We start from the raw sequence: 13,357 nt of genomic DNA on the forward strand, positions 1-13,357 counted from the left end.
CTTAAATAGTGTATAAAGAATACTAAAATAACACAACTTTAGAGAGTAGCCCAGCCGCATTCATCTCAGTTGGAATCAGGTCAGTCACACAGTCTGAGTGTAAAGTCTCCTCAACCGTCTCCTTCTCTATATGTGGAATCATTATTCAGAGCGGCTGGAGGGAGTGCAGGAGGTCGGTGTGGCGACTGAGGGAGGCTGGGATTAGGTATTTCACAGAGATGCTCTGTGTATTAGAGAAGGAGATTTATCCTAAAGTTCAACTTTCTTTGGGGTTTTGAATGAGGGGTGGGAAGGGCAAACCCACAAATCTTCTGTTCACCTGGTTTGGTGGTGTGTACTTATTAGTGTTTATTTCGGTAAATAAGCTGTTTGTTTGTGTGTGTGTGGTTGTTTGTGAAGGGGCCTTGAGCTGTAGATGTGGTGGTCTGCTGCAACAGGAACGCTAATGCTTCCTCTGAGGCCAGTGAGGAACAGCATGATTAGCCCTCCAGCCCCCCGGGGGGAGCCGCTGCGCTCTCCTTGCTCTAATTCACTTTGACGTCAACAGGAAGGCAGATCAGGTCTCATGAGGGGGAGAGGGAGTCGGGCTGCGGACTGTATGGCTGTGGAGGACTTTGGGGAGAGGCTGCAGGAGGGATTACAAGAACCCTAAAATGTTTTCTTTGTAGTTTGGTAGAAACTCGGGAAAGGTTTCACACAAACATATACTGGCGGACTGAAGCGTGGGGGGCTGTCCGCCATGCCTGCCATTTCCGCCCCTGACTTTATCTTTGTTTGCCCACCTACCTGAGCTCACGCACACACACATACAGCCTCTATTAAGCCAGAACAGCAGGGCCCACACATACATATACCTTCCCACGCAATATCAAATTACTTTTCGAATTGTGGGGTCAGCAGGCCCATGGGTATCAAGCAGCGTCAATAAAAAAAAGATCCCCATTCTAAAACGCATGTAGTGCTGGCTAAACTTATATCAACATATTTGGTCAAGTTGTGTTGTAATGGCGTCAGAGTAATGATCTCAGGTTAGCTGTTGGTGAACAGACCATTAGATGTAAATATACTCAGACGGTTTCTCTTGTGTTGTAGACTGTCTGGAGGGCAGTGCGCCGTTGGACCGACTCCAACATCAGATGCTCCAATGCTGAGAACAAGCTAACTGTAAGTTCCTAAATCAACACTTTCCATGCTCATTCAAAAACACATTTGCTCTGTTCCAAAAGCTAGTTAGCTGCCTGTGTAGGCAGTATTTTAAGGTGTCATAGACGTACCCCTGACACAAAAGCTGTTCAGAAATTTAGGCAGCCGTCTAAGATCAAGGTTTTGAAAATTATAGATCGATCGATCTATTTGAGCTGCACGATTAATCGTTAAAAGATCGCGATCTCGATCCAAACACTCACGCGATGTCTATTAAACCTTTGACTAGTACAATCACAGCGAACATTCAAATTTGTGTTGGCGCTGCCACTGACCCAGAGAGAGCAGTTGTCATTTATTGGTATGTAACCACTTCACAAACAGTCTTTTCAACCACACAGTATCATTATTTATGTGTTACAAACATTCAAATTATCCCAGAAGTACTGGGATAAAAGTTGAATAAGTAACTGTTAAAAAATGTATTTGTCATTGAATCATTCATTCAATAGATTCGTTCAAAAACGCAGATTCTATTTTGTTGTGTTGTCAACACAGAACCGTGATCTCTATTTTAATCAAATAATAGTGATTTGGCACCTACATTTAAAATTCAATTTAAATCTATCCTTTTAAATTCTGGGTGACACGCATCCATGTCTAAAATACCATGTCTTTTGCTAAATTGTATGTTTATATTACATACACAAATTGTTAATTTAATACTGAAAAGTGCGAATTACTTAAATCTAAATAAAAAATTTACTGTTTTACAAAATTTTTGTATGTGCTGTTTTTCTGCTTTTTAGAATGACAAACTCCATTGAAATGATGAATGAAGAATGTTATTTTGTGCAATGGCATTTGGTTTGCAAAGAGTTGCTGCTGATGTTGCTCATTCTCAATCTGTCATTCATGAGGTTCAGTTTCGGTAAGGTTGCTAGCAGCTAGGCAGCTAACTATGTGTTGGAACAGAGCCATTTTGGTTGCCAAACACTTTTCTTGTACTTTGATGTAAACTGAGGTTTCCACAAAATCACCTAACAGCTTTTGTAGTCATGCATAAAATGGTCTTCTATAATTATACTTTTGTGATGGATTGTTTTTAAAGCATTGATAGCACATAAAGTTCTCTCACTTTATTGAGGAGGGCTGATAAATATGGAGTGTCACCTATCGAGCTGCCTAGAATACGCAAACCTGCGATTTCTCTGCAGTGATATAGCTCTTCTGGAGTCGTAGAGTTATTCCTTGCTGGTTCATTCAGAATTGGGCCTTTACAGATAAAGTTGGAAATGAATTTTCCAATGCTTGCTGTTCGTCTGCAATCACCCCAGCTGTGTTGTTTAAGAGTTTGTTTCCTCACTTTAATAGCACTTTCTGTTATGTCCTTATAGAGTGCGAATTTGTTCGAAAACACAATTTGTGTCTTTAATGGTTCGTGGGCTCAGGGTGGAATTACGTTGTGGATGAGTGAGAGAGGGCGAATCTGAGGGAGACATTTGTTTGTGCGGCAATATGCAGAATGGTTAACTCTTTGCTTTTCAGAGGGGGTAAAAGCCAGGCAAGTCTCTTTAATTGAGTGTGAAAACAGCTGGGTATCTAGTGCCATTTTCTCCCACAGCAGCATGGAAGTGACTATCTCAATATCCTCCCGACTCTAATCGCTCAAAACCCCAAATTCCCCCTTTCTTTCTCTCCCTCTCGCTCTCGGAGCCCTGCCGAGGATTGTTTTACGCTTAATTTTGTTAAACCTAATGAGATTTCCCTAATTAAATCTCCTCCTGACTGGAAAGCTCTCTCTCTCCTGTCGAGTGAAGTGATTGTTTGTAGATCTTTTTAGACAAATAAACATTTTCGGAGCGAAAGCACAGCGCAAGAGAAATGGAAGGAGCCTGCATCTTTTCATTTTTGCTGCAGCGGCCAGTGCTACATTCATGCTTTGCTTAATGACTATTCACCTAAATTTTCACCTTCTCAAATGATCAATACTAGTTCTTCTTGTCTCATCTTACAGCTAAGATGAAGTGAATTAACTTATTGTACTTTATGCCAAATCTTAACCTGGAGCAGTGTTGAGGAGCAACCAATTAAATGTGATGCTATTAACTTTTAAGAAGCATAACAGTATCTCAGATTTTAATCTAAGACACTTGCCTAAAATGAATCAGTCAAATTCTTTTTAGTGAATCAGTGCAATCGGAAAATAATTTTAAATAAATCGATGTGATCACTCATGATTCACCTAAATGATTCATTTAAATTAATAAAAAAATCCACAGATTCATGAACAGTAGATGAATCTGTATTGTATTGTCGTTTAATATTGATTATATTGTGTTTAATTTTACATAATAATATAATATTATATAAATACTTTAAAAAAAGATGTATTTATTTGTATCCGAATGAACTACTCAAAATTTACTAATTTCAACTTTTAATAAACTTTTAAGGGCTATCTTCTAGGTTTTAAAGTAGCGTCCTCAACACTGTGAAATGGCAACAACCATGGTAGTGATTCTAGACTGATCCTGGACTGAAAGCCTCTTTTATAGTAGCAATATTGTCATTTATATAAAGGTGTATGAATATGTATGCGTGTGTGTGTGTGTGTGTGTGTGCCAGCCTGCCAGGTTCTTGTTTTGTGTAGGAAAGTGCCGCTGGGTGTGTCTGGTTCATTGAACTCTCTGAATAAAAGGCCTTGAGAGTATTGTTGACTGCGGTCATTGAGCTGGTATTGTGGATGCCCCCTGGGAGACTATTGTGGGACTCGACCTTCTGTTTCCCGTGCCGGCTCCGTAAAGCTAGTGCCAAGACGCCTTCACACACATCACAGACACCATTCCAACCAGACCCTATTCTTGCCCCCTCCTGTGGACCGTTGGGCAACCTGCCCAGTTCTTGTGAAAGGTGCCCTCTGATTTTACCCCCTCTGATCAGGTTTCTGCCACCAGTTGCCCAGTTTGATGTGAGTAAGTAGGGTGAGGAGTCAGGGGAGTTGCCTTGGCATCTGGTACCAGCAGGCCACACACAACACCTAGGACATAGTGCGGTTATTCGTTATTCAAGGACTGACTTGACAAAGCGTCCTTTGCAAGCGTTGTTTATTTGATAGTAGACTTAATTGTTTTATTTCCAGAAAGCTATGTTAATTCATTTTCCTTTAAAATGTAATCATTTTCTTTATGTCTGAAATTATTATTAATAAGTTATGCCATATTACAGTGTCATATTACCTTTTAATCTATTTTTGGCTTAATGAAGGTACATTAAACTAAATTCTACCTGTCAGAAGACCTTAAATCTTAAAAGCTTTTATGTCAAAAGATTCAAATACTAAAAGCCTGGAAAGATTTCTAAAGCCATTTAAATTAACAAAACCTAAAATTCATGAAAAGCCATGAACATTATTATAATGACTATTATATTTATACAGTATTATCACTGGGGGCGAAAGTATGAAAGCCAAGGAAATTCATTTGTGAGAAGTATTGGAATACCAGTAAGTGGAATGCTGTAATATTTATTATTGTTAAGACAACAATTTGATCTATTGGGATTCAATTATATATTATTGATTATTTATTTTTTATTTTTGATGAATCGTGCACGTAGGACCTGGGACACTTATTAAAGGGATTATTCACACAAAAAAGGAAAATTCTATCATCGTTTTCTCACCCTCATGTCGTTCCAAACCCATAAGACTTTCGTCTTATGTGTTCCAAAAACTTTCATCTTTGGAACACAAATTAAGATATTTTTATGAAATCTAAGAGAGACCTCTAAGAGACCTCTGTACCTTCATTGAAAATCTATTTAACTAAAACTCTGAAACTTCAAAATATCCATACAGAGATTTTAAAATAAATCCATATGAATTGAGCTGTTTAATCCAGGTCTACCGAGGAGACAAGATCGTTTTATATGATGAACAGATTTAGTCTTTTATTGACATATTATCAGCGAACATATACAGAAGTTCTGTCATGACAACTTTTGGAGTGTTTGGCATGGAAATGGATATGAAAATGTTGATATGGTCTTGGCGGAATAGATCTGTTATGCTGCTGCTGCTGCAGAGCAGGTACACACTGCTGTGAGCAAGAAAAACATGCTGTTGCTGCTGTACTATATAGCAAACATGAATTACCCATAGCAGATCTTTACAGGTGGAGCTGGGGAAGGTGGAGGGTTTCTGAAAGTGCACTGCTATAGGAAATGCTGACCAAGTATTTGAAGGTAGAACAGCGAGCTCATTGGCTACTGCTACAGCAGGAACCAAAAGAGAATGATGTGATTGCATGTGGTTGAGTTAAGAACCTATTAGCCTGCGCCATCTAGAGTTTCATGAAAGAACTTTGTTTTTCAACCTTATTGCTTACCGCGTGAGAACAAACCTGCGTAAAACGCAAGAATGAACCTCATTGGTTCCAATGCATTAAGCAAGCACGCTTGAGCTTCCGTTCACCAAAATTAAATGCAGTAAACTGCTTTGTTCGCGGATCAATGTTTATATGTGGATAAAAGCATAAGTTCAACTAAATTAAATTAAGTTTTGGGTGAATAAGAACTGTTCAATGGAGTTACAGAAAGTTCTCAGATATCATTAAAAATATCTTCATTTGTGTTCTGTAGATGAACAAAAGTCTTGTGGGTTTGGAACAACATGATCCAACTGATGACATAATTAAACATTTTTTTGGTGAAGGTCCATTTTGATTTCATGTTGCCTTTTAATAGTGGATATAAAAAAAAAGTCATATAGCATCAGTTTACATGGGCATTAACAGTACTGTACCTTGTGTCATCGAGGAGTTGATTAGTGCAATTCCGTTTGCTCTTTCTATAACAATCTCAACCTCATCATCATCATCATCATCTCCACCACCCCTGGCCTTCACCCCGAGTCTGTTCCTCATCAGCCTCGATTAGCATTATGTTGATTTAGCCTAGCAGCCCCCACCAACCAAATGGAGGCTTATTAGTTTGAATATTTTTTTTTATTTTTTATTCCCGTTTTCTTGGGGTCCCTGTCGGCATTTCCAATTACTCTCGCCGTTCGGCTGTAATTGCCTCCGTGCTAATGGCTGCCAGACAATTGTGCTAAATGAGGTGAAGGCGCGAGGCAGCGAGCTCGACTTCATTAAGAGCTAATGGGATTTTATTGGGGGGACTGAAGACCCAGCTCATCAAAAAGGAGAGATGGAAGGAAAACAAAACAGATGGAGGAGAAGAGGCTGAGAGAGTTTTATAGGCGTTTTCTTCAGTGTCTGCTTGTCTTAAGTTATGTCGGACAGGAATGTGCAACCCTACTGTTTTACTGTTAGAAACACATGCACATACACACACCGACATACACACACATATATATATATATATATATATATGCACGTATCTGTTTTCTCTCGATCACACAGATACACGCAAAGACGTACGCGCTCCACTAAGCAAACATCCACTCATGCATATTACAGATAGATACATGTATAAACACATTAAAATTCAACATAACATTCATGCTTGAAAAGATGAAAGAGAAGAAATTACAGTGAAGATTTGATGATAATCTGTGCATGTCAGTCTGATTACACAGATTTCTCAGATAACATAAGTCGAGTGCCAAACTTTGTGCTTTAAAGTGTGCATCACTTCTGGTTGAAAAGGAGTATTTACTTGACTGCAATCTGAAAAAAAAGTTCTTAGTTTTTCATAGCAGCAGTTATGTCATGAGTAAATTGTTTGATGTAATTTATATATGATAGATGCCAAATGTCATCATGTCTGAATGAATGTCATATAGATGTACAACAGCTCTTGAAATCTCAATCTATAAATCAGAAGAAAGATTTAATGTTCATTTAAAACTAACCCATGAAACACTGTTTATCTCATATGTGTTTATCTCTTTCATTCCAGCTGATTAATATCTGTGTGTGTAAGAGAGTGACAGAAAGTATTTTTGATTTGCTAATACTATAGAAACAACCTGACATACTGTAGATAGCAGTTCCATAGTGGGTGGTTTAACTGTCTTTTGTAATCCTGTTCTGCTTAAAACAAACGTACTGCTCTGTTAGTGTTTTCAGGGTTTGGCTCTACAGAATGTTTACTGAGAACAGATGCTTTTCTAACTTTTTGAAGACTTTAGCTGTGTATACTTGGATTTGTCGTTTACCATTTTTTTATCTTAATGTCTGCCACTTTTCTTTAAAAATACCACTCGTTAATTAAAATATGACCATAAACTATTATCTTTTGCAATTAACTCAGTTTTTTGCAGTAATTGCAGTTTGATTTACAGTAATGCATAGCATGATTTATGTAAATAGAATTTATTATTATTAATATTATTATTATTTTGTTCACATAATACATTTAAGACCCCATTAAATGGCACGACGAATGCAATTTCCCCCCTGTGTGAACATTTTGGCAAGTTTGGGCAGAACTCATTTAAAGGGGCGGTAAAACACGATTTCACTTTTCTAACTTTAGCTAGTGTGAAATGTTGCTGTTTGAGCATAAACAACATGCAAAGTTACAGCGCTCAAAGCAAAGGGAGATATTTGCTTTGAAAGAAAAGGACTACAACAAACGGCTGGTAGGGACTACAGGACATTCCTCCTGGATTAGTGACATAAGCAACCCTAAAATGTACATAAACCCCGCCCCCGGGACACGCAGTCCATGTTGAGAAGAGGAAAAGTTGTTGTATAAGAGTACATTTGTGAGTCAGCTCAAACTTTAGCATCCTTCTTTTCACATGCAATAAAAAGTCACGCTGTGTGTATCTCACAACAGTTCCTATACGAGCGATTTATAGATTATCATGACTGAATATGCTAATTGAAGATAGTTAACTCCACATCAGCAACATAAATTCATCAACTAACCATTCAAAGACGTCCTGTTGCATTCTACATGTTGTCACTTCTTGAGTCTCTCCATCTTTGCCTGACTCTGTTTTAACATTAAAGGCAGAACAGTTTCTGTCACTTTAGTGTGTCTGTGTGAGGTAATCGCAGCTGTTAAGAGCAAGAGCTCTTGAAACCCCGCCCTCTGAGGCAGCTCATTTGCATTTAAAGGGGCAGGCACAAAACGGTGCGTTTTTGCTAACCCTCAAAAAGTGACAACTTTAACATGCTATATAAAAAAATATCTGTGGGGTATTTTGTGCTAAAACCTCACACACACACACTCTGGGGACATCAGAGATTTATTTTCCATCTTGTGAAAAGGACATTTTACCACCCCTTTAAGTCACATAGGCTTCATTTAAGTCACAGCCATGATTTGCTTCTTGCTGTTCGGGCTGGAAATACTTGAGAGATTTGAATGGAATAAAGCTGTGTAGTGCAGAATGAGTCATCAACATTTATAACACTAGATATACATGTATATAAAATATATATATATATATATATATTTTACTTTTAGGAATACACTTGCATATAAACTAGCATTAAAGCTAGTAAAAAATGACTAAAAACAACAGTAGACTCATCTTGATTTTATGGGGTCTAATCAATCATAACATCATAAAAATGTAACTTTTATCAGGGACCCCATGTATTAATATTGTTGGTGGTTGTCAAAGTTCAATTTTAACAGTTGATGAGAATGTTCTACTCTGGTAAATCATATAAAACTTTTTTTTATATATTGGGGATACTTCTGTCTGATCAGAGGGATTAATATTCTACATATTGTACTGTATTTAAGAGCACTTTAGCTCTACCTGTGACCGCTGTATACAGATTTGTGTGCTTATCCACAGGGCAGCTGCTAAACTGACTCAGAGACACAGTGTTGCCGTGTAATCGGGTTATCTCCGAGGTGGAAAAGAGAGGAAAATCTATGCCCTGATTAGATAAAAGGCATAGCTTCCAGCCATAACATCTAACCAATATGACATCGGATAGGCTCTGGCAATGGGAAAAATAGGGCTCTGGTTTTGTCATCCTCTCTTTCTTTATTTATTTACTGTAATTTTAGATTTTACAGGGGAACATCTGTTTTGATTTGAATGTCGGATAACGATGGTTTAATGGATCATGCTATGGATAGAGTGAACAACCGTGGGACGTTCGTGATTGATGTGGATGGCTTGAGTCACTGCTCTGGTTTTTCGGAAATAGTGTGCCAGAATTTTTTTCAGGGAAAGAGTAAGAGTGAATGTGAGAGTTTTGGTAAAAGATGGACTCAATGAGTCAATAAAAGCAACTTTTATGACATGTTGACATATTCCATGGTAAAAAAAACAAACAAACCATAATTTCTAATAATTATGACTGACTTGATTGGATCATGGATGTTAAGTTATACTATGTGAGATATAATTAACAGTCACAAAATGGTGAATAAATAGATTTGAATTTATTTGATTTCGTTTTATAATAATAGAATGATATGAGAGACAGAACTAGCACAGATGGAGGTAATTGGTGGCCAAAAGTCAGTTAAACAGTTTAGTGTTCATTATTTAATCAGAATCAAGTATTCCAAAAAGAAGCGCAATAATACTGTGTAATATTACTTTTCCCCTTACCCCTTGGTTACATCAGCAGACAAAGTTATTACATTTTGGTGAAACTTTATGAAAGCAAGTGTTTTTGCTCTTTAAAGTAACATGAACTGATGAATTATGCACAAAACCAGCAAGATTATTAAGAAAGTAAATGGAGTCAATTTTGCTTTTATGTTGTTGTTAACCAGAAACAGGCCTTAAATTTAATATATTTTTTCGTAGATAGTGATAAAGAAATAAGAGAGGGAGTGACTGAATGAATGGATGAGTCAGAGAGAGGAAGAAAGAAAGTAACCTTGTCCCGGTGCTAACAGCTGTGTTGCAGCTGCCAGTGGCTCCTGCTGAGGGTGAGCGGCTCAATTCTCCAGGGTCAGATCTGTGGTATGGCGGTATCCGTGGCAACGGGCTTTGGGCCTGTGCGGCAGGAACAATCCTGCCTCTGAGAGCCGAGCGCTGGGCTCTGAGCTCAACACACCGGAATGTTCTACACCAAGAGAGGGAAAAAGAAGCAGAGGAAGAGGGTGAGGGATGGAAACAGAGATGAGGTAAAGAGAGAAAGAGGGGTTGAGAAAGATCAGTGACCTTTTAGGAAAGTTACAAGATATTCCCAAAAAAATACATTTCTAAATAAAATAATTGAGATTACCAATCTAACTAATATGCAATGATGAAATTGAGTTGTTTTTTTTACTAAAACTACACTAAAATGCCCTGACATTTAGTTGGCTAAGGGTATGTTTACACAACGATATGCTGAAAACTGAGAAGTTTTTCCTTTGAGTTTTCCGTGTACAGATGACACCATTGTCAAAACGATCCCCATTCACACAGATCCGCGAAAACGACTAAAATGCTGTATTCTGCTGCCAGGCCATTAGATGATGATGAAACACTATAGATTGGACACATAATTGCATGACGTCATCATTTTCAGAGAATCTCGTTTATGTTGTTTACATGGAGACTGTTTTCAAAAACTTGCACTTTGAAAGAAGTTTTCAAAAGTTTGGGTTTCAGGCACCCAAAACGCAGTTGTCGTGTAAATGAACGGCCAAAACGCATAAAAGTTTTACGTTGTAAAATGGCCCCAACTTGACTAAACAAAAACATGACAAGGTTGACTAAGGGGCTTACAGCACCGTTTTCAACTGAAAACGCAAAACCTTTTATGCGTTTTGGCCGTTCGTTTACACAACAATGGCAAAAAAATCTACCCAAAATAGATTTGGGTGCCTGAAAACGCAAACTTTTGAAACCGGGTTTCAAAGTGCAAGTTTTTGAATAAACAACAAAAACGTGAATCTCTGAAGACGATGACATCATACACATGCGTATTACGTGTTCAATCCATAGTGTTTCATCGGCATCTAATGGCCTGGCAGCAGAATACAGGGTTTGTAGTCATTTATCGCGGATCCGTGTGAATGGGTATCGTTTTGACAATGGTGTCGTCTGTACGCGGAAAACTCAAAGGAAAAACTGCTCCGTTGTAAGCATATCGTTGTCTTGTAAACGTAACCTAAATGTGATAAAAACTAAAAAGAAAATGTGATACAGGACTAAGACTAAATTAAATAATAGCTGATGAAATTAACATTATCTGAATGTAATAAAATGTGACACACTTATGCGACTATGTTTTTTCTCTCAAAAACTACATATAAATATATATTTCCAGGAATATACCTTTTTGAGAAATAAGTAGAAAATAACCTGCAGGAGAAGAAAGAGGACAGGAAGTAGAACTTAAAAGTAACTGAGACACAGAAGGGGTCAAACATGGGAAGTTAGACCGAGAAAGAGTGGTCTGGTCTGAGAAAGAGAAAGGAGAAATAGAGCAATATGATTTCAGCCAAACAGAATAGTGGTTGTCACCTTAACAGGTCTTTCACTGTCCCCTAAAGCAAGGCGGATGGAGTCGGTCTTATCTTCTGGCTCCAGCTCCGGCCCACAGCAGTCTGGCCCATAGAGCTTCCCTCAGCCTGAAAACATCGTTTTAAATCTGAAGCTTCATTAAAAAAAAAATTCATCCTGCTGCATCCACAATGATATTAAATGTATTAAACAGGTATCCAAAAAACTGCCATGCTCATTTCAACAAACAATGAATGGAGTGAATTCATTAATCACTAAACAGTTGTGACACATTTAAACGCAGAATTTCGACACAAAAATCCTAAAATATACAGTTATTGGTATAATTTGATATTGAATAATCATATTTCATTGAGCATGCCCATTTATTTTTACATAAAGATTATGTTCGCCATCATCTAACACTCACTTAAAAATAGATTTTTAAAAACACTGATTATTTACTGTAATAATACTGTTAAATGTAATCTTAAGCAAATATTAAAAGGAATATCTATGTTTCACACTGTGCATTACAATATCGTGATGCCTAAATTCACTTAAAATGAATGAGTTGTTTTTGAATTGTTTTTGGTAACAGTTTAGGGGGTCCAATTCTCACTATTAACTAGTTGCTTATTAGCATGCATTTTTCTGGTACATTGGCTGTTTATTAGTACTTATAAAGCACATATTAATGCCTAATTCTGCATGACCTTATTCTTCATCCCTTAATCCTTCCCAATACCTAAACTTAACAACTACCTCACTAACTATTAATGAGCTGTAATTAGGAGTTTATTGAGGCAAAAGTCGTAGTTAGTCATGAGAATTGGACCTTAATATAAAGTGTGACCGATTATCAGCCATGAAAATAATTATTTCCTTATCTGTATCCTTGAGAAGTCGCAATCAAATATGTATTGTCTACAACTGTACTAAATATATATATATATATAGTATGTGGTATGGCATTCCCTCTAGTATTATGAAAACCATTTATAAGAGCAATACAATGTGTAGTTTTATTCGTATAATCTATATAATCTGTTCCGTGTTCACATCATTAAAAAGTTGCTTTGAAATCACAGCGTCTCACATCATCTTGCAGTTATGAAACAGGCATTGTCCTGTTAAAGACAGTTTATTTTTGAAGTCACACATTATAGCTGAATTTATAAATCCGCCACCCACAGTCCTTCTGGCCGGCCCTCAGCGACCAGCTGCCTCCTGCTTGGCATTGTCTATATATTTCATACTCAAGATTGCATTTACATGAGGAGCTTACAAAGTGTTGATGAACTAAGGAGAGATACGCATTATCACCCTAGCTGGGTCAAGCAGGCATAAATAAGTTCAGCTACCATCAGATTGACAGCAGAAGTCTGTGTATTAATATTCATTTGAGTGCTAATGGAAGTTATAGATGTTGTAAACATCATATGCGTGTTTAATGTACATTGTTAATCATGCACGCAAAACGCAGTCAGTTAGTCTACATGAATACTAATATGATTAGACAAGAGTTTAAGGGGCAAAACAAGCAACATTTACACTTAACAACTGTTTCCTGTGAGTATTCTGTCAGAGCGATGACGGAAATATGTACAGAATGATGTGCGTTTGGGGGGGTTAGGTAGTGCAGTGAGAGTTTCCATGGCAACAGGATTCCTGTGAAAAGGTCAACGTGGAAGGCAGACTTGGAAAAGCACAAGAGGATTATTGGGGATTTAGCGGCGAGTAAAATCATTTTTTTAAATTCTCTTTTTATGTATTTTTCTGTCCTATCTGAATGACGATAAAAACACTGGATATGAATAGTGCAAT

At 37.5% G+C, this 13,357-nt stretch overlaps 1 protein-coding gene across 1 annotated transcript in view; it reads left to right on the forward strand.

The window, feature by feature from the left end:
* The window catches only part of pknox2 (pbx/knotted 1 homeobox 2), an 80,128-nt gene that overhangs the window by 19,591 nt on the left and 47,180 nt on the right, over positions 1 to 13,357 (forward strand). Inside the window, exon 2 of the mRNA XM_077242392.1 lies at positions 1,093 to 1,164. The gene's annotated coding sequence lies outside the window, so the exon portion shown is untranslated. The remainder of the gene's footprint in view (positions 1 to 1,092; positions 1,165 to 13,357) is intronic.

The sequence above is a fragment of the Siphateles boraxobius genome, unplaced genomic scaffold, assembly GCF_051911475.1.
Source record: "Siphateles boraxobius isolate OS27281-9 unplaced genomic scaffold, OSU_SipBor_1 25, whole genome shotgun sequence".
Classification (NCBI taxonomy): Eukaryota; Metazoa; Chordata; class Actinopteri; order Cypriniformes; family Leuciscidae; genus Siphateles; species Siphateles boraxobius.